The sequence below is a fragment of the Corvus cornix genome, chromosome Z (assembly GCF_000738735.6).
Source record: "Corvus cornix cornix isolate S_Up_H32 chromosome Z, ASM73873v5, whole genome shotgun sequence".
Lineage (NCBI taxonomy): Eukaryota > Metazoa > Chordata > Aves > Passeriformes > Corvidae > Corvus > Corvus cornix.
Window position 1 is genome coordinate 19,086,482 of NC_046357.1, and position 27,318 is coordinate 19,113,799.

The 27,318-nt window shown below is 39.3% G+C and overlaps 1 long non-coding RNA gene across 1 annotated transcript; it reads right to left on the reverse strand.

Moving 5' to 3' along the window:
- Positions 1–2,112: 2,112 nt before the first annotated feature.
- On the reverse strand, positions 2,113–25,618 carry LOC109145825. The gene is made up of 3 exons (XR_002047474.1): positions 25,541–25,618; positions 4,788–4,845; positions 2,113–2,453 (listed from the first exon to the last, which is right to left on the reverse strand). It is a non-coding gene; the product is annotated as an uncharacterized LOC109145825 (long non-coding RNA).
- Between the last annotated feature and the right edge of the window lie 1,700 nt (positions 25,619–27,318).

Consider the following 27,318-nt stretch of genomic DNA (forward strand, 5'->3'; position numbering starts at 1 on the left):
GTGCAACTGAACTTCCAGCTGACACAGCTGAAGGGCGGCTGCTCCAGCCATCACCCCTGTAGGGGTAAGCAGAAGGGGATCTTAGGTTGGGTTGTGGCAATGCCAAAAGAAAATATTCACCAGGAGATGCTGCTCAGCACCCCAACACTGCTACTTGCCAGTTCCCCTGCAAAAAATCTGCCAGGTAAGAGTGCCTTATTTTCAATTTATCAGTGACATCTTTGCTCTGGATAAGGATTAGAACATTTCACAACTTCATACACAAGACAAACTATTATGGTTGAGCTGTACAATTTTTTAGGATTTACGTAACAAATGGCATTTGCTTTTCTCTCTTTTTAGGGATACCCTTAAAAAACTAAAAGGATCAATTTTGGTTTGTTTGAAAAAAAATCTGCCACAATATTTTTTCTTTTCAATTTTGAAAAGCTGATTTTTTTTTTTTTTTAAATACTATTTTCCAGTCAGCTTTAAGATAATAAAAGTAATAACTAAGCCAGGCCAAAGAAGGTGAATTTTTCATAACTGTTAAATAATGACAACATAAAGAAGGGACAAATAGCATCCTGAAATTAATCATACAGAATGGATCACAGTGAATGTCCCCTCTTTCTGCCCAAAAGATGCATTTCATTTTCCTGTCTTTATTCACATAGAGATTCAGGCAGAGAAAGCTCCCTCCAAAAGCCATTTCTTTAAGATACCACGAAATAGAAAGGTTAATAGTTAACGCTGTGAAGAGTCCCATTATTAAAACTGCTTTGCCATGCAATACCAGGACAAATGGAAAATGAAAATTAGCCTAGACATCTACAACCTCACAAAGGAGATTCAAAGTCTCTGGGGTTGTCATTCCAGCATCTTTACATGATAATCAAGCAGGTTTTGTGTACTTACTGTAGTTAATGCCACCTCTTCCCATTTTCATTTTGTTGCAAGCACTGAAAATATAACCAATAATGTGCATGTTCTTTTTACTTTGAGGGGAGGAAAGGGGAAAAAAAGAATTTAATTGACAGATAAAACGGATGTAGAAAGGGTAATTTCATTTTCCATCAGAAGAAGTAAGGTTTTATGTTGGGAATTAAATTAACAGCACATGAAATTGGCTTTTCCTAAGTTCATATTTTTTAAACTTTTTTTTTTTCTTTATAAGAAGAAGAAGAAGGAGAAGAAGAAAGAAAAAGACCCCCAAACCAAGGTAGAGTTGTAAAGCCTGACAATGAGCATAGATGATTTCCAAAGGCGATAAAACTTTTCCAATGCAGTGGGGTTGTGGGCCCCCTTGCTTTCAATCACTCTACATTTTCTGCTTGTGTGATACTAAAAAGTTATGCTTATAAATAAATGTTTCCTGATTTCTTTGTGTGATGTTCCATCCTCCGACTCCAGCTGGTTTCAAGCTGCACTCCCCACCCCACATCTTTTCCTCTCTTTCCTCAACTTATTCAAGTTGCCTGCAGGTTGTGATTTATCTTTGTAGTTAATACATTTGTATTCACGTAATTTTTTGCTTCTGTTTGGCTAGGCAAATCTCTATTGGAATACCAATATGTATGGATTTCCATATTGTCATCGCTGACAAAATAGCAACATGGGACTGAAAAAAAAAAAATTTAAGTGATGAGCAAGAAAAAAATATGCAGAAAAGGGAAAAAATAATTTTGAAATCACAAAATGTAGTGTCTTCCCCTCCCTCTTTTAATGCATAAAAGTGAAGTTAATGACAAAACCCCTTGCTAATCTTGTGCTTAGGAGAAACAAAGGGAATATTTCTAAAGAGTTCCCTTGATAATTTATCAAGACAAGTGTAAAAATCAACTATGGGCCAAGCAAAGACAAAAATGCAAGCACACACACACAATGGTATATATCCATTAAAAAACCCAAGCAAAGAAAAAAGAACACTCATCCCCAAAAATTACAGCAAACAATGATGAGTAGCATCATAATCAATCACAAGCTGGATGGTTTTGACAGTTTTCAGTTTCTTGTTGAGTTGAAAACATAAGTTTTTAGGTTTACGCACACAACAAAAATATTGTAATATTTTTTATTCTTCAAAGATCTGCTATTTTTTTCACCAGCATAACATCCTTTAATAAAAGAAGGTCAAATTTTGCAACACATTTTCATGTAATTAGTTTTTTATTCAAAATCTCAAGGCAATTTGTGGGACTGGTGTAATCTTCAGAAGTGTCTCACGACTTCAAATGTCCCTGAAGGGAACACCAGCTCAGAATCCGTAAGCAAATTCATCGAAATACACAAGAGACACTCAGTGCTAAGTACATGGAGCTGGTCATCTTATCTTCAGCAGTCTGATGTATTTCAGTAGGTGATGGACAAACCTGTAGGTGTCTTTCTAGTGAGTTGATCTTGGTCAGCGGCCAAGCATCCTTCCAGCTGCTCCCTCATTCAGTGGAACAGGGCAGCAAAATGGGGTGACAAAGCTTGTGGGACAAGAAAACGACAGGAAGATCACTTGCCAATTTACCACCACAGGCAAAACAACCCACTCAATGAAAATTAAACTACTGCCATTTCAAATGGACTTAAGCACAGAAAAACTAATAACAAACAACAACAACAACAAAGCCATGCTTCTCTTCCCACCACCACTTTTTCTGGGCTCAGCTTTACTCCTTCACTTTGAGCCACTCTACCTTGCCCCCTCGAGCTGTGCAGCTCGGTGGGGAGGGTTATGGTCCATGCACTATGGTTTCTCACTGCTGCTGCTTCCATCTCACACTTGTTCCCTAGCCCAGATTGGATCCTTCTTACAGGATACTGTCTATTTTAGGAATATCCACCTGCTCCAGCTGGAAGTCTTCCACAGACCAATATAATAATATTTACCAATGACACAGATGGCTTTTAAATGTATTTTTTAAATTCTTTTCTAAATATTCACAACCAAAATAATCATATTACTTTTGACAACTCTTTCAAGTAAAGTGCCTTTGATTTAGATGTGATTCAGATAACCCAGATAAGTTACTAAAGCTCTCAGATATTGCCACAAACTGGACACTTCTGAAGGCCATCAGTTTTCTAGGACCTCAGTTGTGTAGTCAGCCTCTACTTATCTACTGTGGGAAGGGTGAAGATGGGAGTATCTTTATGGTGAAAGAGAACATTTCTATTTTAATATTTAAATCTATGTGGTTTTTTCACATTTCCCCCTCCATATCACCGCCCCCTTCTTATTTTTTCCCTAGTCAAGTGATAGCTGGGATTCTTTGAACAGATTTAAACATTATCCTGATAAGTTCAGTGAGGATGATTCAGTCACTGTGTACTGGCTATATAGAAAGGCAACAGGTGGTATTCATAGAATCACAGAATGGTTAGGGTTCAAAGGGACCATCTATTTCCAACACCCTGCCATGGGCAGGCACACCTTGCACTAGACCAGGTTGCTCAGAGCAACAAAGATTCCTTTGCCCTAGCTTAAATATCTAACACTGAGGGTTAGAAAACATCCTTAGAAGCAATGGATGAAAAATTACAACTCTAAAGAGCAATTGCTCGTTATGTTGCAAAACAGGCTCAAAGAAGCTTCTTCTAAAAGTATTTATTTCTTTCCAGTGTTTAATTAGTTCAAACATTGAGAATTAATTTTTAGACATTGGTTATCAGGGGAGGGTAATCTTGGTCTGATACACAACTACTACTTGGGCCTGACTCACCTGTGTTGATATTCCCAAACCTGATGCAAAGAAGGAATGGGAAAGTTTACTGGTGATAGGGAAAATGTACACACCTGTCCTTCTCAGCATTGTACCATGCTTGGGTAGGACTAAGCAGGGCACGGTTCACTGTGGAACCTGTGCAAAAGACAAAGATTCCCTAGGAGGAATTTGAGGGAATGGAACAAACTCTGGTAGGAGGTAAGAACCTGTACAGATTCTACGATGTTTGGTGCCAAAGTCAAACTGACTGATTTTTGTACCTCCCGCCCCAATCCCATCTCAATTTGAGTATATACTTAATCAGATGAAAATAAAATACTACCAAAATAATGTTCCAGACAGCCACAACTCTGAGTGAGTGGATGAAATTAAAAAGCAGCAACACCAGGCAAATGTCAGTTATGCCACTTAACTCATTACTGCCTTCAGTGTAGGCAAATGGATGACACTGGGAGCATTACACAACCAGCCTCCGTAAAAAGAGCTGGATTCCAGCTTTTAACAGCTTCTTTTATATACATAAAAAACCCAGCTTCTTTTTATATACATAAAAATAAATGCACATAAGTATATATATATACATAAACATATTTACACATATTTAAGTGTATGTATTTGAACCATATATATGGTTATATAGATCCATATCTATATATATGTATATTTGTTTGTGTATGTTTATGCATAAATAGATGTTTCCTTTGTCAAAGTGGGTTTTACTGATTTTCCAGTACTGTAGGTAGGATCAGTCAGGAGGGAGAAAATCCACTATAAGAAAATTTACATTAAAATTAAATTATTAGGTAGCAAAAAAAAAAGATGATGATGAAGAAGAGACAGTGAGAGAAAGAAAAACAGAAAATAAAAGGGGGAAAGAAGAAACAGCAAGTGTGAGATGAAGGTATGTATTTTAGGGTGACTGTATTCTCAGAGAATAAGAGCTTTATCTTGATTTCCAGCTCTCCTTCTAACAATAAGGGATAGCATCTCAGAAAATGGAACTTCTTTTTTCTTTTGCTGACCTACTAAAAAAAAATAAAACACAGTACAAAAAAAAAAATCTCCATTGCTGAGATATTTCCTTTTTCTTACCTTTCTGCTGATAAGAATTCTCAGTGTTTCTGGATAAGAAGAGATACTTTATTGTCTCCTGCAAAGATATAAGAGAAGAGAGGGAAAAAAACAGTGCCTTTTGTTAGAAAGGAAAGCAAGTGCAATTTGAAGAGCGATTGTAATAGACAGTATTGCTGAAGGCAAACAGAAGCTAAGAAGTAAGCATTTTAGAATATTATCCTTCCTTAACATTTTGATAAAGTTCCTGAAAATGGGAGCCACTTTTGCCTCTGCAGCACTTTAATTTCCTATAATCATCTCTGATGGAACAGATGATACACACAGAGTTACCCCAGGTATTGTTTAAGTGGGGACTGAATTACTTTTATACTATCACTAAATGATTGAAAAAAGGAAGCAAAACACGTTTTCAGGATCACTCTGCTTCCATGCTGCAAGCCCAGCATAGTGATGCTCTCACTAATTCTGTTTAAACTGCATTCCAGAAGTATTCACAAGTCAATTTTTTTAAAGCCATAGAAAAGAATGTGCAAGCAACACAGTGTGGAAAGCAGAGGCAATGTTCATTATCAGGCCCAGAAGAAAAGGACGTGCCGAAGAGAAAAACCCACAAACTACAGGACTTTGAGGAATTTGCTAGTTATCTTTTCCACTTGGGTGACTTTAGGCTTCACTACCAAATTGAAACACCATTTTCTCAACAATAATACTATACATTTTTTTGACATCACAAAAGAATGCTTTTAAGGCATAAAAAATGTATTTCCCTTATGTAATCAAAAACAAAACTCTATAAATTATAATGCTATGTACAGTCCAATTCCTCCATTCAATGCATTTAAATGGTATGTGCTGATTAAGCTCTTAGTCATTTATGTTAAATGTCTAATGAAAAGCTCTTTGAATCTGGTTTAACCCATATTAAATGCCCTAGTGGTGCCCCTGGAATTAAAAAAAAAAAAGAAGAAAATTAATCCTATTCTTTGTTCCCTTTATACATTTTAATAAATTATACTGCATCTTCCTAATGCATTTATGTCTCAGACAAAATGCCAAATGGTCTGATCCTTTCAACAAAAAGCCAGGGAACAAATTTGCACATTAAAATGTAGAGTGATTCAACAATTCAAGGCGTAGTGTTTTCCAAAAGATGATGTGTTTTCTGTGTTTCTTAATAAATCTGCATGATGATTTCTGCTTTGTGTGTAAGCAGGCTCTGTTGAAAGTTTGCTGAGTTTATAATTTTTTCTTTTCTTTCCTTTCACTCTCTACAGCTTAACAGAATAAACATAATTTTCAAAATGCACTGGATCCCAGAGCATAATATGTTGTACAGGGTGTTCAATAAACTGGCAGGAAGCAGAACCACAGATAGTTCAAGTAAACACAGAACAAGGTGTCCTCTTCATGTCTCTTTTACATCTAACTCTGGAGATTCAGCATTGGAACCAAAATACAAAGCTTACCTATTGCTCTTTCAGGTCTAGGCTCAAACCACATGGCCAGATAACTCTTTAGCGATGTTTACCAAACATGTTTTTAAAAATTTTTAAGGGTGGACATTCCTCAACCTGAATAAGACACCATTTTCTTTCTCTTTTATCTTTCAAAAAAATAAAAATACAACAGATTTCCATTGCCATCTCTGTTATACAGGGTAATTTTTCCAGTTGCAGAATCAGCTGACTGTTTCTTCCTCTTTCCCCAAGACCATAAAAAGTAATCACTTAATATAGTATTCAATCATGTTTCTTGAACATGGTCTCCTCATTTTGGCACCACACTTACAAGACTTGTAAGTTGTTTCAACACCCAAAAGTTTTACATTGAGAGTTTTGTGATCTAAATTTAAAATCTAGTCAAGTTCATCTAAATTTTAAGCAGATTTTAATCAGAATAATTTCAACAACAACAACAACAGTAATAATGTAAGTACCTCAAAAAGAAAATTAAAAAAGAAATAGAAATACTTATGTTAACAGAATTCAAGATATGGGAAATAGAGTGTAACTAATGATTAGTTACATGTGTGAGGAGAAGTGTGTAAAGGAAAGAAATAGATTACACAAGTATGCTCTGTTTCACACTGATTACTAAAACATTCCTTTAAAGATTCCCAGGACTTTCCTGGAATAAGAAAAATCTATATATACAAATTGGGCCTGAGAGTCTTCAAAAAGGCTTTTAAACCAGAATACTTACCTTTACATGGTTTCTGTTTCTTCATTTAAAGGAAAAATATTTATTTGCTTTGAATCCAGTAATGGTCCTAAGTGGAAAGTACTAACATTATTAAATATGACTTTGGTACTAAATCTTCTGGGAAATGAAGAAATGCAGTGATAATTAATGGTAAAGAGCAGCTAGATACTGTGGATTTTAGTACTGTGGACTTTATCTGATTCGTGATACTTGGGTGGCTTCTGATGAACTCAAGGCCTAAAGGTCAGTGTCTTCTTCCCAGGAGGCAAGATGCTAATTTTTCTAGATTTTCACCCTGAAACTCTGAGTAGTTAAAACCTCCTATTTCTGTGGCTTAAAGACAGTCTTGAAGCCACAATCACTTATTCCTAAATATATTATGTGATCAGTAATAAGAAAGTCACATTTCTTGAAATTCATGATGTTCTTTTTATGGAGTCTTTGAGACTCCTCAAGCCCTGGAAGAAAATAACCCCAAAAATTTTCCAGCCTAAATTTCTGTATATGCATGAGAAAGGCTGGATCCTGAAAGGTTTTCTAGACTTGCAAACTCTTCACTGAAAACAGAGTAGATGGGAACAGTGACAGCTATAGTCTTATTTATGTCAGCTTAAATTTATGCTGCTGTGATCCCTGAAGATCCACACCTTCAAGGTCCCTTTTGCAAATCTGGGACCCTGAAAATATGATAACTGTGTCTAGTAAAAAACCCCAAACCCTTGGAAATTAAGTACTTCTACCTTCATGTCTTCAGATTCCTTTGCTACCTCATCTGACCAGTCACTTCCTGACTTTAATTTACACCACCTGTAAATTAAATGCAGTACATTTACCTCTGATATGAGAAGGCTTCCTTGACTGTTTTAATGAATCATTTCTTACCATGGAAAAGTTTTAAAATGGCAAAAATGGCAATGTTTGGATATATTTCTGGTTTTTTAATTGCTTATGGTGACTCCCTTTGTTCCAATTTTTCAGCTGGTTTTGTTTGAAGAGAAGGTAGAGTAGATAACCTGATTGAGGATAAGAAAATGAGGTTGTCAGCAGTAGAAAGTTAGGATGTTATATGCTGGACCAGCTGTACAACATTCCTGCTGGGTACGGCTGTAAACTGCCGTGCATAAAGCTGCAGTCGGTGCTTCTGTGGCCTAATGAAAAAAAAAAAAAAAAAGGAACTCACAAGAAATTCAGGGAAATTGTTTATGGATATGAATGGTATATAAGCAAAAGTGTTCAGTGTGTAGAAATTACCTCTTCTTGTTCCATGTTGCCAGTGACAGAGAATAATGACACTGTTAAGGAGTAGATGAAAAAATAAAGAAACACTCTCTCCCTGCGCTGTACATTCTACCTTCCTCATGCAACTATGCTCCAAACCACTGTCACAGGCAGGTGGTACATCCTGAAGATGAATCAGCAGCAGCCCACAAACATCTGAAAACACCTGGCACAAGCTTCCCCGATTTGTATTTCCCAGCTCTCTAGTCAACTAACAGAACTCAGTAGCATGTTGAGAGTGCAGGGTCCAGTCAACTGCAGAGGTTTCACACTTTCAAAAGAATGTGGGCAATATAATCTGGTGATTTTGTAATAGGTCTCCTCACTTCAGATCTGTCTGAATATTCATCCACAGTCATGCTCTATACTTTCCCTGTGCCATATTACAATTGCCTTCCATAGGGCATCTCTCACCTTTGCATCCACAGCCATAAAATAAATGATTTGGGCTGAAGTGTCCTGTTGGGCACAGAACAGATGGTAGTAGCCACAGAAAAAACAAGCAACACCTGGTTTCAGATACTCAGGCAGCAAATTCCCTGCCCCCAAAGCCATGGCTCATTATTCAGTCCAGATAATGGACAATTCAGACAAAACTTTAGCTATTTAAATCTCAGTTTCTGAAACCAACCAGACTCTCCAATTCCCTCTGCAGATCCAGCTTTGGCTTGGCTACATCTGTCCACAACTGTTCTCTGGTTGGACTTTTCCATACATATGAAATCCTTTCCTAGTAACAAATATATGCATCTGTAGATGTTTCAAGCTGTTTTCTGTGTAATAGTCCCAGCAGCTCTTTTCACTTCAGTGGTCTCCTGTTGAGATGTTATTTTAAAAAGTTATTGTCCAATTTCTTATCTTCATTCATTAGACCTGTCGCCTTCAGAATCAAGTTTTAAATTTTTCTTTTCTCGTATCCATTATTTGACACCCCTGCGGAACATATTGTGTTTACCCTGAATTCCTCTACAGCCATTGGCTTGATATGTTTACTGGTCATCCTTAAGTTATTGTTTGAGGAGCAGCTAGAAAGCAGAGAATGACCACAAACCCCCTTTTTTGGGGGGCTCTAGGCTTTACTGATATGGTCAAATTGCCTTGTACTGCAGGTTTCTTCATTATGTGTTGTAGTTCACCATCAAAGTCCCAACTTTTTGTGCAGAATAATGGGAGATAATAGGTGATACTTATGTCCCAAGATTCAGAAATGTAGGTCACATTCATAACTGGAAACGAAATCTCTAACTGTTTGAAATCTGGGCCTATCTCTTGTGCTGCAAAGCCTTTAGGAACAGTAATGTTCTCTCCACGTTACTGAACTTTATAATTGGCTTGTTTTTATTTGCACCTTCAAAATAAACCATCAATAAAAGAAACTTTTTTTTCAAGACCCTTAAAAGTGAAAAGAATCACATTGATTTAATGTCCCATCCCTTCTCATTAGGGCCTTCATGAAGTTTGGGCATCTTTCCTAATCAATGAACTTATGGGTAAAATCTGTGTCAATGCCTGCCTGCTTCTTGCAAACATAATCAGAAAAAGCCAGCAGCCATTCTCAGGGGATAAATTAGTCCAATCATACCTTAACATATGGCCACTTCACCTTCCTCCAGCACATCTATTTCCACAGAAAGAAAAAAGAGAGTGTGTGGCTCCATAGTTAATAAGGGAACTGCCCTCTTTCAGTGTACTCTCAAGGCACACTTGAGAGATTTTAAAGAGTCAGTAAACCTCAAACAAAACTATGCCTGAACTGAATGCTGTCTCTGCAGCTCCTTGGTGTGTTACACATCCATGTAACATGATCCCAGACTGCATTAGGCTGGTACCTGGGCAAGTGACAGTGCACAGGTCCCTTTCTTTCCTTTCATAATCTTTGAGGTGAATTTAGGGAAGTTTCTTGCCCTCATCTGGCAACTTCTTTCAGCAGCAGACCAGCAAATCTACATAAGGTCTTCAAGGTCTCAAACAGCAGATGATTATTTTACAGTTAAGCAAACTGATGCTGAGTGATTTGCCAAATGTCAGAAAAAGAAATGTTTATAGGACTCACGAGACCTTACTCCCAGTCTGGAGGTCTACTCATTAATGACATTCCTTTCCTTGGCAATTCTTCATGAAGCTGGTATGATTCATCCACCACCTGCTGTACAATATAGCTAGGCATGACATCTTGCAGCAAGATTTACTCCTAGGTGCTACATGCCGATGACAGTTTGTAATTAAGGGGACTGTTTTTTTCTTCTGTTTCTCCCCTAAAATGAATTATTTCATTCCACAGACCTTAATGATTTTCATTTGCTTTTAATTAGATAATTAAACTATGAGTTCAAATCATAGCATGCTGCATTAATGATATTCATTTAATCAAAATGTCCATTTGTTTTAATTATATTATTTTTAGTAAGAGATGTTTAAAGAAATTCTATGTTAGTTTATTTTCTCTTCCTCTTGGCCTTTTGTTATTTATTGTGTGTAGATATAAACCCCAGAAAATGTTAAGATGATAATGATAATAATAATAACAACACCAACTACTACTTCTTGGTTTTTTGATAACAAATACATTATATGTAAATTTATTGGCACCATATTGGCCTAACAGAGATGGCACGATTATATATTCAACATTTTTGAAAGTTTGTAGTGATCACAGTCCATCTAGCATGGATATCACCTTTCAGAGTATGTTAAGGAAGATCCTTGTGAGCTATATATTCTTCAAAGACACTGAGAAACAAAAGCAACTGAAAAATCTCGTCATTTTTTAAAATCGTGTTTCATATATTTGCAACATAATTTCCATTTTTAAAAAAAGCTGGACTCTTTTACAGAACACCGCTGATTTTGTTGTCCTTATTTCTCATAAAAGTTTAATTCCCATCAGATTTTTAACTCAAGACAGAAACATGGACATGTTATTGTCCATGATATTGTAATTTTTATTTTCTCCCTGTATATTTGTTAGGATTATTTTCCTTTTATTTCATTTTTTCCCCATTCTTATAATGCAGGAGACCAGAATTAGTACTTAATTTTTCAAAAGACAAAACTGAAAATGATGAACCCAATCATGTAGCAGGTTAAAACCACAGAGAAAATGAATGGCTACCTGTCCTGTGACTTTCTCTTAAAAGACCTCCCTGGCCTTGCCAGAAATTTGGCAGAGAATCATCCTTTAACATGATAACTCCATTAATGAATGCCCCAGCTCTTTCACTTGCTGACTCATAGCAGGATGTCTCTCTTAATGGAATACCAACTGCATCAGCCCTTTTTCTGCTGTTACAATAGATTGAGAAATTTTCTACAAAATCATGCCTTGAATCAAATTAGTGGCAACATTGAAGCTTCTTGGTGAAAACAAAACTGGAGTCATTCATCAGGAGCATTTATTTGAGAATCTGAATACTTGAGATCCCTGTAAGAAAATTTTTCAAGGCTATACAAATGAAATTGTTGATACAGCTACCCTGTGAATCTTTGTTAGGATCATGCAGGAGTTGGACTACAATGACCCTTGTGAGTCCCTTCCAACTCAGGATATTCTATGATTCTGTGGAACCAAACCTGAATAAATACATCACTGCAACTCACTGGTGCAAGATTAGTGTAGAAAAATGATGCTCAAACTGCAGTACTAAAACTAAAAACATAAGGAAGGCTTAAGAGTTTGGGCAAGGCTTCTGGTCTTCTTATGTCTGTGGAGGGAGGGAGGAAGGAAGGGAGGAAGGGAGGAAGGGAGGGAGGGAGGGAGGAAGGAAGGGAGGAAGGGAGGAAGGGAGGGAGGGAGGGAGGAAGGAAGGAAGGCAGGAAGGCAGGAAGGCAGGAAGGAAGGAAGGAAGGAAGGAAAGAAGGATTTTCTCTCCTGTTTGAGTTTTGATGGTTAATGATACACCTGCTGCCATCTAAGGGGCAGTCTCAGCATAGACAGAGAAATAGACATCTTAGCCAAAGATGAGATCCAAATTGTTGCAATACCTTTTTCTAAATTAAATTATAAAAAAGGTCTTTAATGAATAATAAAGAATTCAAAGAAATCTGAAAATAAATTTGTGGTTGGATTTCCACCATTGCTGGGGGGAAAAACAAAAGCTATTTTCTTCTCTTTTGATTCTGAGCATGGTTTGTATACATATGGCTTCAGTACTCTTCTGCCAGTCTCACAGCATAGTCTGTTCTTGCCACATCACAGAATCCAACATGACACTGTCATTGCTAAGAAAGTAGGGTGTATTGTATTTAAAAATAAAATTAATTGATAAATAAATAAACATGTGTCATCATATCTTTTGAAAATCTTAGGCTTATAGCTGCATTCATTTGCACATGCGCACACTTAGCAACTTAGCTGGCCTGGGATGGTGAGTGGCACAAAAAGTCATTTGAAATAGCTCAGTGCTGAAGGAGTGGCTAATTGTAGCTCCGTGCTCCCCTTATTGCATGCTGCCATTTATGATTCATGCTGCCAAGAGCTTGCAGTGGCCCGCTTAGAGGCTTTTCATAAGTCTTACATATTTTATAAGGCACAACGCAAAACACTTTGGGAATGGACAGGACTGTTGGCAAATTGAAAAAATAGCTGCACATTTTGATCCAAATACCAAGATTTGCTAATGTGTTTAGAAAACTGACAATTTCAGTCTTAATCCTATTCAATCCAGTGCCTTGTAATTATGCACAACTAAACAGCCATAATTTATGAAGCAGTAGAAGAATATCCAGACTGAAGCTTTGCATCTGGTGTCAGGCTATGGGGACAGGAACAGTGGTGGGGGCGGCCTCTGAAAGCCATCCTGCTACTTGCCAATCTTATTTAAATTTTATTGCTGCTCAAATTGGAAAGATTACATGGTAATTAGCAGTTTCCCCACCAGTATAGATTCTGCCTCTCCAAACAATCTTTGATAATGATCCTGTCCCTCCTCCCCGACAACTTCAGGGAAATTTCAGAGCCAAATATTAAACAGGCAGTTATGAAATTGTGCTCAACCACCTGTTCCCTTGACCCATGGCCGACCCATTTAACAAAGGACTGTATATCTCAATTAGGCCAGGTGATCCCAAAGATTGCCATTTGCTAATTAGCACACTCCCCGCTTCTTGCAAGCTTATGCAAGGCTCTCTTCAGGAAGATGCCTTCTCTGAATACAGAAGGGATGTCAAAATGATGCCCTGTCAAAAACGTAGCTAAAAACTAGAGCCGTGTGTTTGCAGAGTGATAAGAGAGAGATGAAACCATGGATAAGAATGTAAGATCAGCTAGAGTATATCATACAAAAGGCTCATCTAATACAATATCCTGTCTTTGGCCAAAAATAGATGTCCAGTAATGAGTATAAGATCAGGGTTAGCGTATGTGATATTTTTCTTGCTACTTCCTGAGCCTGCAATAATTGCAGCTCAGGGTTTTTTGATCTGGAGATGGGTTCTACAGATGTAATTATCCTCAATGACCTTGTCCAGTCTCCCCTTGAAACCGTACAGACATTCAGATTTGACAAGATCCTGTGGCATGGAGCTCCATTACTTAATTAATGCAAAAAAACTGAGTAGAAAGTGATCATTCATTTTTTCTCAGAATACGAGAACAAGAGAAATTTTCAGGCAAAGGTTAAAAGCAAAAGAACTAGTTTTTCAAACAAGGACTGAGGAAGTGGTTGCTGCTGTATATTGTGGAAAATGAAAGTACCAACAGATTCAAAAATATGTTGCCATAATAGATGGATCTAACCAGGGCTATTAATTATTCTTGATTTAGATATAACTTTAAGCCCTGGAGGATCAGCCGCTATAAGAAGATGGGAAATTATTTCGGGAGTTGAAATGTCATGGAATCATAGAAGAAAAGAATTGTTGGAAGGTTGGAAGGACTTTAAATATCATCTTGTTCCAACCCCACTGCCACTAGACCAGGCTGCTCCAAGCCCTGTTCAGCCTGTGCTTGAACACAGCTGAGGTCGGGGCATCCACAAATTCTCTGGGTAAATATGTCCCATTATAGACACTCTGTGTATATACAAGCCCTTTATAAATCTACCAGTAGACAGTTTGGAGGCACCATTCAAATAGTTCTTGTTGTCTTATAGAGATTTTAGCTATACAATCTAATTAATCCTGAACTTCCTTCACATCTTCTGTGGAACAGAAAAAGGAATACGGTGACTGTGATCACAGCAAATGCAAATAAAGAGGGATGTGAAGAGGATATGTAGATTTAGGTTAAAATATTTGTCCTTTACCAACCTCTATGAGAGCCACAATTATTAAAATTACTTGTTGCCTTACAGACCCTTTAAACTGTTTGAAGAGGAGACAATTAGGGGACAAAACTGTCAGAGAAGCAGTATAAAATAAAGGAGTGAAGGACAGCAAAAAATATAAAAAAAAACCTCAGAGGAAGGAAAAAGATGTAGAAAGATTAGACAGGAAATCAAGGAAGACAGGAGAAAAGAAATATTGGTGGAAGAAGGAGAGAGATGAAGGACCATTTGAAAAATGAGGATACAGAAAAACAAGTAGAAGGAAACAGTGCAGTGGAACTGCTGAGAAAAAAAAAGTGAAACCATATGACCTCCAGAAGTCACATCTAACCTTAAGTATTCCATGAATAAAAATATCTCCATGTTATGTTTTAAATAGTCATAGTTGTGGATATGTTGACAAAAAAACACTGCTGTATTTTGTAGTGTACACTCTCATCTATGGTTGTAAGGTTCTCTAAAAAGTTGCAGGAATTGCCCTTAACTGCAGTACAAAGCATGCAAAGGCATTATTTTCCTTGAAAGAGTGAAGTGTACACCAAAACAACCATGTGTCGATATGCAGATACTGTCATTTCTTTAACTAGGCTATAAATTAATTGCCATGATTTGAAGAAAATTGCTAGTCTACGTGTTAAAATCCCATTAAAATACTGATCTGAGAGCTTTATTGCCCTCTGCAATCAATGCTACTAATTCTTTGAGTATTTTTACATACACAATTGCAGTTTCAGCTCTACAGTCTTGAGTGTGTATTTGGAGACTGCTAATGGAAAAATAAAACATGAGAACTGTTTTCCATTTCTGTAACTCTTGGGATTCATAGTGATAAGACAGACCAGAGTGAGAGACTTCCTCTTCCCTTATCAAACATCACAGGACCACACAGGTATTTTGTGCTTTCTTTACTTTCAGTAAGTTTATTCAGACAATGCAGATCACTTAGGAAAAAAAAAATGTTAAAAAAGATAATTGTGCGAAGGAACTGAAAACAACAATGCAAATGCTATCTGGTCAAAATGTAAACACAATGTACCAAATTCCTAAATTTCTTCTACATATGTCTAAAATAAGTTGTTTTAGAAGAATGAATTTCTTATAAGAATCACCAGTTTGGCTACATCTGTCTTCTACCCAGAAATGCAGTCTGGTCAAAAAAAAAGAAAAAATAAATAACAAAAGGAAAAGCAATGTTTTTGTGGGTATGAAAGGTCTGGACATGTAAAAAAAAAAATATCCAGTATGGTTGTGGAAATCTACTCAGTCTCATCTTGTCTCTTCTTTTTCAATTAAGTGCAGATCTGTTTGTAGAGAAAATGTTTTCAGGAAGAACAGGATAACCCCATCTTGTTTTCCTGGAATGCTTGAACAAAATACAGAGAGGACCTGCCCAGCAAGGAGGTGTCTATGGCTGTATCTATTCCAGTAATTTAAACATAGGATAATTTAGATTACGAGAAAGCGCCAATCCTAAATTCTTGCTCAGATTAAGTTAGATCATCCAGGTTGAGCCTACATCATTGTTTATGTATGGAGCTTTTTACCTTACATTTAATTGCCTTGCACTTTGTGCATGGAAGTCATACACAGCTGGAAATGTATCTGACAGTAAGACTGTCACAGAATGCCATATCCAAGCTATTAAAAACCTCTTACACTTCAAAAATGAGGCATCTGTTTCTGAAATGCCTTTGCATGTGGTCCTTTGCCAGTGCTATGGTCAAGAATTCCATGGTAGAGCGCTAAAAGGTTCATTCCATTCTTTGTATAGACCACGGCAACAATTTCTCACTATGACTGAGTTCCCATGTCCAAGAATGCTTTTTGGGACTCTTGAATTAGCCAGTGTAGCCCAGAATCCTGGAAGGAGACCATAGTAAATGATCCCAAAGCCAAAGACTGGGAGAGGAATAGAATTACTGAAGTACCAAAACCTCCTTCAGCCATGGGATGAAGCCCACCAGGAGCAAACTGTTCTTCTCTTTGTCGATATATTGTCTATTTCTCACAACTGAGCTTCATCTTTATTGATTAGATTTCAGAGCATCTTTTTATCGTCTTTCTGTATAATGTACTTAATATATATAAGATTTACTTGGAAGTCTAGAACTAGAGTTACATGCAACAGTTCAGTGTTCCAGAATATTTCATCCATATTCTGGAGAACTGGAGAAGAAATGGTCTCATATGTTCACAAATGTTAGCTTATGTCAGAGAGGTTGCCCATCACTGCCTTATTTTCTGTGTCCAAAGTTAAAAGCATTGGCCCTGAAAAAAAAAATTTCTCTATCAAAAGGGATTTTTTTTCATCTTTTTTTGTTTGTTCATTTATCCTTTTATTCATTCAGAGTCTGCTGTTTGCAGACCCTTTGGAGTCCTTCTGGCTTGCTTTCAATTAAAATGAAAACCTCACCGCCACTTCTTATCCCTTTATTGTACATTCTCTCAACTATGCTTGTTTGTGTGATCAAAATAACAGCCTACCAAGCAAAAATGGACGGTGATAGCAATTCCCTGTGGTTAGTGCAAACAACTAACTGCCTTTAAATAGCCATGCGTATTAATATCCTTGGGATCTCAAGGAAGGAAATTGTGAAATAAAATCCTCAGTCTTCTTTTGCTTGGAAAGCAAAACTGGTGGACCAGGTACTCCTCTGGTGTAAATAGACATAGTTGCAGGATCGTGTTGGGAATTCAGAGATAAATTTTAGGTGGCTGGTGTGAGTCAGTGCCTTCCTAAAGTTTAAAAAGGTAGGTTTCACTTTCTAAATTTAAATGCATTTTCTTGCAGCGATGATTGGTGGCTATCATCAGCAAAAAATCTATTTCCATGTAAAATATATGTAGAATGGACCACACAATTAGTAGGAAATTGCCAGTCAGATAAAGTTGTTTGATTTACTCATGGTTTCTTCCTGGGAGAAAAAAAAAAAAAGCAAAAAAAAAAAAAAAAAAGCCTGAGGAGCAAGCCATTATAAAAGTGCTTGTTACAGGCCATCAGGTCTTTGGATACTTTAATCTTTGTGGTCATAGATCATAAAGAACATGACTCCTGAAGAACAGTCAAGGAAGTTCCTGGTGGGTAAATAACTGCTGTAGACTTTTCATATAGCACACAAATGTGTGGCCTGAATGTCTCTAAATTGCCTGAAAAGTTCTCTTGTGACCCTAAAGAAGAACAAGAAGTGCCTGACATTTTGGAGAATGGAGAACCAAAGGTAACCCAGTGACATTCAGAAACCTGGCTTTGTTTTTTATGTCAGTTGAACAAAATCTGCCTCCGTAGATAAAGGCATAAGGATTCATTACAAGAGAAGGAATCAGCATGTTTGTTTGCTTTTTTTTTTATTTCACATGACTTCTAAATAGAAAAACCTTTTATTTCCATGTTAAAAATTGACACAAAGAAGTAAATACAACTAAAACAAGTTAACAGAAGCTTCTAGTCCCTTAAGCATCACTGCAAGTTAAGACTGCATCACTTCAAGTAGCTGTTGTTCTGACTCCTGAAGTGATAATACTTCAGCATAACTTCACTGAACTCAGATCTTAGTTGTTGGTTTATCTCTCAAAGCCTTCTTATCTCTCACAATAAAAACTGGGCTGCAAGAGGCATAGTGTGCTTGTTCAAGACTGCTGTAATCATTTAGTTTGACCTTTTATGACACAGTGTTTCTTGAAAGGCAAGTATTTGATAGTACTGAGTACATTTTATTTACTGAACAAGGGAGGGAGCCACATTTGTTTCCCAAAAATCTACTCTCAATTGCAGGAAAGGCATAGAACTGAGAGATCTTCAGATGAAAGTTGCTGCGGAAAAGCACAGATCATGTATTTATGAAGAAAAATGGTTATAAGACAGGAATACACAGAGTTTGTCAAGTGTTTTTCTGACCCTAGCTGCCCACAAAGACTCAAGTATCAGCTAAATGAAGGATAAGGTGTGAAAGTCAAGCACATCATATTAGGAAGATGTCAGAGTCCTAATGAGTCTTCTGTAGCAGTCCAAAAAAGATTTAATCTGACTCAAAGCTCATATCATAAGCCTGTTTCCATTTGAGGGAAAGCATAACCAACATATTACCTAATCAAGAATAAAGCTCCCTAAGAAAGTGGAAAACTTCAGTCAGTGAATCATGAAGTCACTGCTCCACTTGTGTCTGATAATTCAATAGCTGTTATCTTTGCTTCACCAAATAATCATAAAGGCCACTTAGCTTCAACTGCTTTTAAATCCCGAGCATTTGCTCTGTGGGAAAACCTGTGCTAGGCAGGCATTTGAGTGACATATTTCACCCAAATTCTCTGCCCATTTTCAACCCAAGACTGTGTTTGTAGATAACTGGGCAGCACAAGGGACTTGTGTTGAAAGTTTTTCACATGTAGAGAGATTTCCTGTTCTAATTTCTTGGAAACAAGTCTGGATTCCAAACTAAAAAGTATATTATGATTGTTATCAATTTAATAGAATCTAGGTGAAAGTTAATGAGACAATCTCAGTCCCCTTCTCAGGAGTTAGGAGCATGGGTCATAACCCACAGCTGGTTCGCTGCCCAATGTGTCCCCTTTTTGGAAGCCTCAGCCTTCAAAGTATTTGGAAACAGGGTTAGGCATAAGAGCTTCATTAGCACTTTAATTAAACCATTAATATTTTATCTTACATGGTCAAAAAGTATCCACCTTTCTTTAAACACCCACCTGAAACTGAAAAAATAACCCAACCACAATCCCTCACTTTTCTCCCTGAGGCTTTTTTTGCCTGTTTTTTGTAAGATTTTAAAAGCATGGAGGAGTAAATTTATCTAAGACTGCAGGTATTTGAAATATATGCTGAATCACTGTTAATAATTATAGAAATAGAGTAACTAACCTACAATCTCAAGGTAAGCTAGATACATTTCATATTTTCTGATCAGAAATGCAGCTAATGCACTTGGAATTAGTCTATTAAAGCTACTTTGCAAATTCTCCTGATATCACTTCACAGTATTTCCCCTTAAATCTCTATCTTTCTAAAGAACATTTCAATATTGGGTCAGATTATGAATATTAAAGTCTCTCCAAAACCCACGCTAATTTAAACTACAGGCACTGTGAATTGCAAATGACCTGAGCTGCTTAAGCCTCATAGTGTATGTGACTCATCCAGCAGCTTCCAAAAAATCAGGTCATGAAATTTTCTGCGTTCACAACTCAAGTCCCTGAAACACCAAGTCAGTGTTATGATTCCCCATGCTTTCTTTTCAGACATAACTTAAAAATTGAATTTATAGCCTGAGAAAGACCTATTATCAGAGACCCATAGTGCCCCAGAGACCAGAGATTTCTAGAACTGGGTGGGGTTTCCTGAGCACCACAAGACCCTGCTTTGAGCATAACTACAGCTGTTCTTCTGCCCTAGGTCAGCCCAAAGTGTCATGCTATCATTTGTGACTACAGGAAAATTATTTCCAAAAAGTCCTTTGCTGCAATTCAGGTTGGACATATCAGACAATGGCAGTGGAAGTCTGCATTTTGCAGAAAAATTATTATTTATGAAGATTAAACTAATCTTCCTGAAATTCATCATTTTTTTGTTATGAGAAACTAGGCAAATTGTCTAGTTACAGTTACATATATGTGTGTCCTAAACATACTAACAGAAAGGTGCAAATTTTGATGGAAGGTAGGTGTAGACACCAACAAAGATTCTTTTGCAATCCCACCTTTCCCAATTTCCTTTTTCCTTAATGTAGAAGCTGTCACTATTTTTCATCAGAGTGCAACATAAGATTTTGAAGCTCAAATAAAGATGTGAATAATGTAGAAATGTAGCAAGACCTGGACTTTTGGTATAGAGACGTGTTTGATTACTCAACTGTACAAGATGACAGAGACCAGTGAAAATAGAAAAACAGTGGGCACAATGCAGTTTTTGATTGCTTTTCCCACTGTGTTTGCCAGAAAACTATGGACTGACATAGAATAGCTGGTGAAACTGGGGGATAGGTTGTCTAGCCTTACCTAGAAGCCCTTCAAACCCTACATTTCCTAGAAAGGCTGATTCATCTGCTCTAAAAAGCTTCTTTATTATCAGTTCTCTTGCACTCTGGAGTTGCCCACTTCTTTCTGTAATTTGTAAAGGTGTTGTGGGCTGGCAGCCCAGAGGAGGGGAGATCATTTACCAAGTACTGTCAGAGGCAAAGCAGACTCTAATTCAGGAAGTTAACATATGTTTTTGCCAGTTAATAGAAATACTTAATTTTTGGTTTCGGCGTTGGGAAACAAAACATAATTTTAAAAAATACAAAAAAACAATGACCATTAAAACACTTAGGAAAAACATTCTTCTGTCCCCTTTCCTGGACTCAGCTTCACTTTTTCCCACTAGATTCCTCTCTTCCCACCTTGCCATCACAGCAGGTAACATTTGGTCCCTCCATAAAGGACACAAGTGGTGCAGGGGGGTGGTTAGTCAGTACACAGCAATTTTTCTCTATTGGTTTTTCCTCATGATTTTCCAGAGTGTGCCTCTCGAGAGCTGCAGGGCACATCTGCTCCATCATGGAACACCTTCTCCTCTGATCTTGGTGTTCCCCCTGCTGTTTCTGACACTTTTCCCCTTCCTACTCTGCATGTCCTGCATTTTATGTGTTTTCCCAAATGTCCTTTCTCAGAGTCATGACAGAGTTGACTGATGGGCTGCCATGGGTTGACTGTGGAGCTGGCTAGAAAAGGCTGTGCCTACCACAGGGCAGACCCCGACCTCTTCCCACAGAGGCCACCCCTGCAGCACCTCAAACCTTACCATGTGCTTCCAATACAAAAGGAAACCTACACAGTGACAATAGACTAAAAAGAAAGCTTTTTGGTGTTTAAATTAGTGCAAATCCTTACCCTCTCTCAGCTTTAATTGCTATACCTTTGCTTGATAAAGTGTCTTTTGGTACCTATGGGTCCATGGACACCCAGCAAAGCTAAACGAGTGCCACAAATGAGAGGTTTCTTGCAACAGATTCTTAAATCTTTTCGATCAAAATGAATACAGAAAGAGAGAAGATGTATTTTTTATGGTTGGAAGTAAGTAGCGGATATCTGGAACAGGGCTTTTGCTGGTGGCCTAACATGTAGCACATAGACCTTTTCTCCTGGGCTATAAACATTTTTTGTAAGCTTTAATTAACCCTTTCTTTGTTTAACCAGCTGAACAAACAAAAGGTCCTAAGTCTATTACAATTAGTTGGCCTTTTGCTTGGCAGCACCTTTCCTAAGATCTCTATTAACATTTAAATGAAGAAAGGTCAACTGCACACATTACAGCTCAATTGTGTAAAGCCAGGCAAATGATGAGGGAAAAAATACAATACTGCAATAAAAGCAAAAGTTAAGAAGGTATGTTTCTCCAACCCATTTTAAGAGAGTTGTAGGAGCAAGAAAAAAAAATCACTTCTCAACTCAAATGTTTTGTTGAGGTTGTTTTATTTGTTTAGTGGCAAATTGTTCTCCTATTTCCTTTTTTCATATGGCCGAAAACCTCTGGGGCTTTTTATAGACCAGAGTTTGAAGTTACTCTAGATTTGTGTTGCTCTATGTTGAAGTAGCATTTGACCCATAGATTTTCTAAATCAAATCAGATTACTGGTTTCTATAATATTCAATATCAGTTTTCCAGCTGGCTATTGAACCTGATGTTCATATGTTTTCTCTGGCACAGGAGACTTCCACATTCCTTTTGCTGGATGGACAGCTCTGATGAAAAGATTTATTCATATCTGTTATTTTTATACATATATTTTCATAAGTTTTAACATATTGCATCTGGCCAAAGTTAAAAACAAGATATAGTACAAATGGAATTTCTATTTCTCTCACTGTGATACTATTATAGCTGCATGATCATGACCTTCCCATACTTTAATTGATCCGTGGAAACTTGATATAAAATACCATATAAGCAAGTGTCCTTGTTCACTTCTGCATGTGTGGTATTGTACCTTTGCCTTTGTATCACAGGTGTACATAAGTACACACAACTGGGCCACACAGTCCTGGTTTCAGCCAAGGTGGCTTGAGAACAGATGAAAATTAACCATCTAAAAAATGTTTAACTCTTTCAGGACCAGAAATGTGTAAACGCTTTCCAATTTAAACCTGTCAGAGTATCAAGTCATCCTGTACTATGGCTGTGCCTCAAAGGAAAAAAAAAAAGAAATGCTTTAATTTAATAATGCTTTAATAGAATCATAGAATGGTTTGGGCTGGATGAAACCTAAAAGATTACCCAGTTCCATTCCCAGCATGGGCAGGGACACCTCCCACTGGACCAGATTGCTCAGAGCTCCATCCAATCTGGGCTTGAACACTTCCAGGGAGACAAGTGCCATCAGAATAGCCACAGCTGCTCTGAGCAACCTGTGCCATGGCCTCAGCACCCTCACAGTAAAGAATTTCATCTTAACAAGTAATCTAAACCTACTGTCTTGCAGTTTCAAGTCATTCCCTCTAGTTCTGTCACTCCAAGCCCTTGTCAAAAGTCCCTTTCCAGCTCTCTTGCAGACCTTTATGTACTGCAAGGCTTCTGTAAGCTCTCCCTGGAGAATTCTCATCTCCAGGCTGAGAAACCACATCTTTCTCAGCCTGTCTGCATATCAGAGATGCTCTGATCATCATCATCAGAGCCCTCTGATCATCTTCATGGCCCTTCCCTGGACCCACTCCAACAGCTCCACGTCTTTCTTATGTTGGGCACCCCAGAACTGCTCTCAATCCCTTCTCCCTCCAGGCTGTGTTTGTGCTGGACATTGCCCTGTTCCAGATGCAGGACCTACCTTACCTTATTTCCCCAGGCTGGTGACGTGGTGTAAAACTTAAATTTCCTAATTAACTTAAGATTTAATTTTAGAAAAAAATTTACACCTCAATGCTCAAAAGAACCACAAGTACTTGGACCACTCAAAATCTTGTCGGGAAAAACAAATAGACATGCATTTTATAGTTTCTGGCCTAAGCACCTGTTCTATTTGAATTTCAAGAACACAGTGGGAGTTCTAGTGCAATTAACACAAAATCTAAAAGTAGTTTAAGTATGTGTTGCTGCTAAAAATATAAAAATATTTAATTTAGATTTAGCAGCAATGTAGGGCCCCTTGGAGATAAGACTCTGTGCTGTGTACATCTGTGGCAGCTCTTGGAAGCCCACCCATGCTCATCCATTGAAGGATTCCTCTCACACATGGCCTCACGCCTCCTCTCTCATCTTCCAGGTTTTCTTTCCTCTTTTCTGATTCACCTCTGTGGTAGTGACCACTCCTGTGTGTTCCTGTTACCTGCTCCACACAGTTCACCTTTCCACTCAGCTACGCATCCATTTCCTGCAGTCTGACCCACCCACAGCTTCTGCCTCAGAGATGTGGTCACTTTTTCAACTGCAGACAAGCTTCAGCTTCCCTGCTGTTCGCAGTGACCTGTGCTGTTCCCCTTTCACAGTCCCTTTCTGGTACATGGAGAGACCATTCCAAAGGGTGGGTCTCACCATCCTAACCTAAGCACTGAATAAAGCTGGGATGGATTGCATTTTAGGAGGTGTCTAATGCCTCCGTAAAGAGAGCCTTGATGATAGCTAAACTACATACTTCACTATCAGGTAGAAAAATTTAACTCAGGTGGTCCCACCAAAGGTGTTTATTACTAAAACTAAGAAAATAACTCTCTCCTAAGAAAAAGATTTCTTTAGAGCTGTGTCTGCCTAAAGCACAGTGCTCAGTTGTGGTGATCTGTTTACTCATTGCTTTTCCTATCCCACACTGTTCCCACTGCTTTCCCCTGCCCCTAGCCATGGCCATGCCCTCGGGTTCTCCCTATTGGTTCCTGTACCTCAACTCCACCCATGCACCACCCCTGCAATCTGACAAAACCCCCCTACGCCTGGATCATGAGGTCTCTCTGTCTCTGGGGGTTGCCGGGACAAGATGTAACCATTAAAGGTCCTCTGAAACCCTCATGGAGGGTCCCTTCTCTTCCTCCTTCACTGTCACTGTGTTGTAGAGCTGATAGCTGCTGGAGCAAAACTGTGGAGCCGTCTGAAATGGACTATCGGAGGGGGAAATGGTCGCACTGCCCTAAGCAGCCCTGCTGAGCTCTCAGGGAAAGCTGCAGCTTGCTAAACTAAACCAAGCACTGCAACAAATGGTGTCCCAATATGAGGCATCCGAGAAGAGGTGCCCTGGAGAGCGTAGTGACCTTTGGGAACCATTTCCCCGACACGAAGCTCATGTTTCAGCCGAAGCGACAGCCGGTAGCCCCTTGAGAAGAGTAGTGCTTTTAAAAGGAGGTCGGCTGGACAGTGACGGACAACACTGAGTGCCTTAAGCTGATTCTCTGTTCTGGTAAGCCCTCAGAGTAGCCTGGTGGGCCTGGTACAATAGTGGGAGACTCTTTGTGCTAGTAAGCCTCAGAAGGAAGCTGGAAGATGGCCTGGTTCGGAGGGTCGTTTTTAGTTTAATCCTTTTGCCTCAGTTTGGGTGGACGGTTGGGGGTTGGTTCTTGTGGAGGTGAAGAGGGTCATGTCTCATGTGAAGCCCCAGCAAGACAAAGCCCATCCCTAACAAGAAAAGATTCAAGTTCAGTGCCTCCAGTTTGGGAGTTTTAAGATTAGCTTTGCATGGCAGGTTCTTGCGTACAAGAGATAAAAAGAACAAATCTTTGTTTTGTTTCACTCAGTCATCTGGAAACAGAAACCTCCAGTCATCTCCCTCCGACCCTCAGGAGAGATCGGAAAATGTTCTGACCCTTCCATGTCTCCATGTCCTCTCACCGAGCTAGGGCTGATCACCCTGGCCCAGGAGCTCCCCCTAAACCCTTATCCCGACCCCCCAAACTCCTGCTGTGTCAGCTCTAAGTAGCAGCCAAGATGGCGGCTACCGTGTGTTCAGCTCTGCCATGTTGCCTTCTTCTTCTTGTACTCAGTATCTTCCTGCACGCACAAAAGCCCTTGGCCTGTCCTTAACCCCTCCCCCTGCGTCAGTCAGTGTGCTGCATTGGCCCCCTTACCTCCGCCGAGACCCAGCGCGCCTTTGTGCTGAGTCCCTGCCCTGCAGCAGCGCGTGTGCCCCCAGCAGCCCCTCCCGCCATCACGGGGTATTCCATCACGGCCGTGGCCCCCACCCTCCCCAGGCTGCGTGGGCTGTCGCGGCAGCCTCTTCCCTCCCGGCAGCAAGTCCCGCCCATGTTCATGCTCCCTTTCACCAGGGAGCCCATCCCGTCCCATTCCATCCCTGTCTCAGCCCCTCCCTCCCCTCTCCACCGGTTTCCTCGCTTCCCGAACCCAAAACCGTGGTGGAGCTGGCCCGGCACGAGACCCCCTGGCCCCTGCTGGCACTGCTCTGCTCCACGCGGCCTACTGCGGTCCTGCCCTGTGACACCCCCCCCGCCAGCTGGCTCAGACTGCGGCACAAGAGCAGCGCCTGTGCCAAAAGTGAAAATAAACCAAACCAAACCAAAAGAACACAGGACTGTGCGGGGCCGGGCCGGCCTCAAGTAGTATCCTGCAGCAGCTGCGGTGGGGAATAGCCCTGTCCCCGTACCAGACCCATGGGGTGGGCCCTGCCCAGGGACCATGTGACCCGGCCTGCCCCGAGGGTATCGGCGCGGGGTGCAGAGGTGAGGCTCCATACGCAACATGGCATTAGACTAGTGGTGCAGCCTCCCCTGTTCGCCAAGACCAAAGGATGCCGCCCCAGCAGAAGAAAGAATACAATAAGCTACAAAAGCAGCTGCTGTGTGAGAGCTCAACCAGCACTGATCTCCAAAGTCAACAACAGCCAGCCGACCCATCATTTTAACTATTTTGCATTGCTTTACCATTTTTTCTGTTGTATGCCCTTCCCTTTTCAATTTCATATGAAAGGGGGAGATGTGGTGATCTGTTTACCCATTGTTTTTCCTACCCCACATTGTTCCCTCGCTGTTCCTTGCCCCTAGCCCTGGCCATGCCCTCGGGTTCTCCCTATTGGTTCCTGTACCTCAACTCCACCCATGTACTGCCCCGAGCCCTTGACAAAATCCCCTGTGCCCGGATCATGAGGTCTCTCTGCCTCTGGGGGTCACCAGGACAAGAGGTAACCATTAAAGGTCCTCTGAAACCCTCATGGAGGGTCCCTTCTCTGCCTCCTTCACCGTCACTGTGTTGTAGAGCTGATAGCTGCTGGAGCAAAACTGTGTAACATCTGGAATGGACTCTGGGAGGGCGACAATGGTTGCACTGCCCTAAGCAGCCCGGCTGAGCTCTCAGGGAAAGCTGCAGCTTGCTAAACCAAACCTACCACTGCAACACTCAGTGGATCTCTGGTACAAGTTTCAGATTCTTAATAGCTCTTGAAATGCTAATAAAACAATAGGTAGTGGAGGCATTTCTATTTTGAAGGATGCATTAGCCGCCTATAATTTCCTCGGATGAAATTTATTTTAATAAATAAAATTACTGTTATTGTGCTGCTTATCCTCACAATAGAAAGATAATTTAGCTACGTTTAGACACAATTATATGTAATGTTTTACCAAAGCTTCCATTTGACTCCACATTCATCAATTCAGAGAGATCAAAGTCATGTTTTATTTATACTCTACACTGATTGGATATGTATTTTGGTCTCAAAATTTGTATTAAAATGGTTATTTTTACAAATATTTATGGCTTTGGGATTCTATTCCAGCTATAGTCAAACAGGAACACTTGACATATTCACAACAAAGACAATTTTACTTAATTGCAATGGTTGTACAAAGTTTCAAATTAAAAGTACTTTTCCAGTGGAAAACCATCCGCTTCT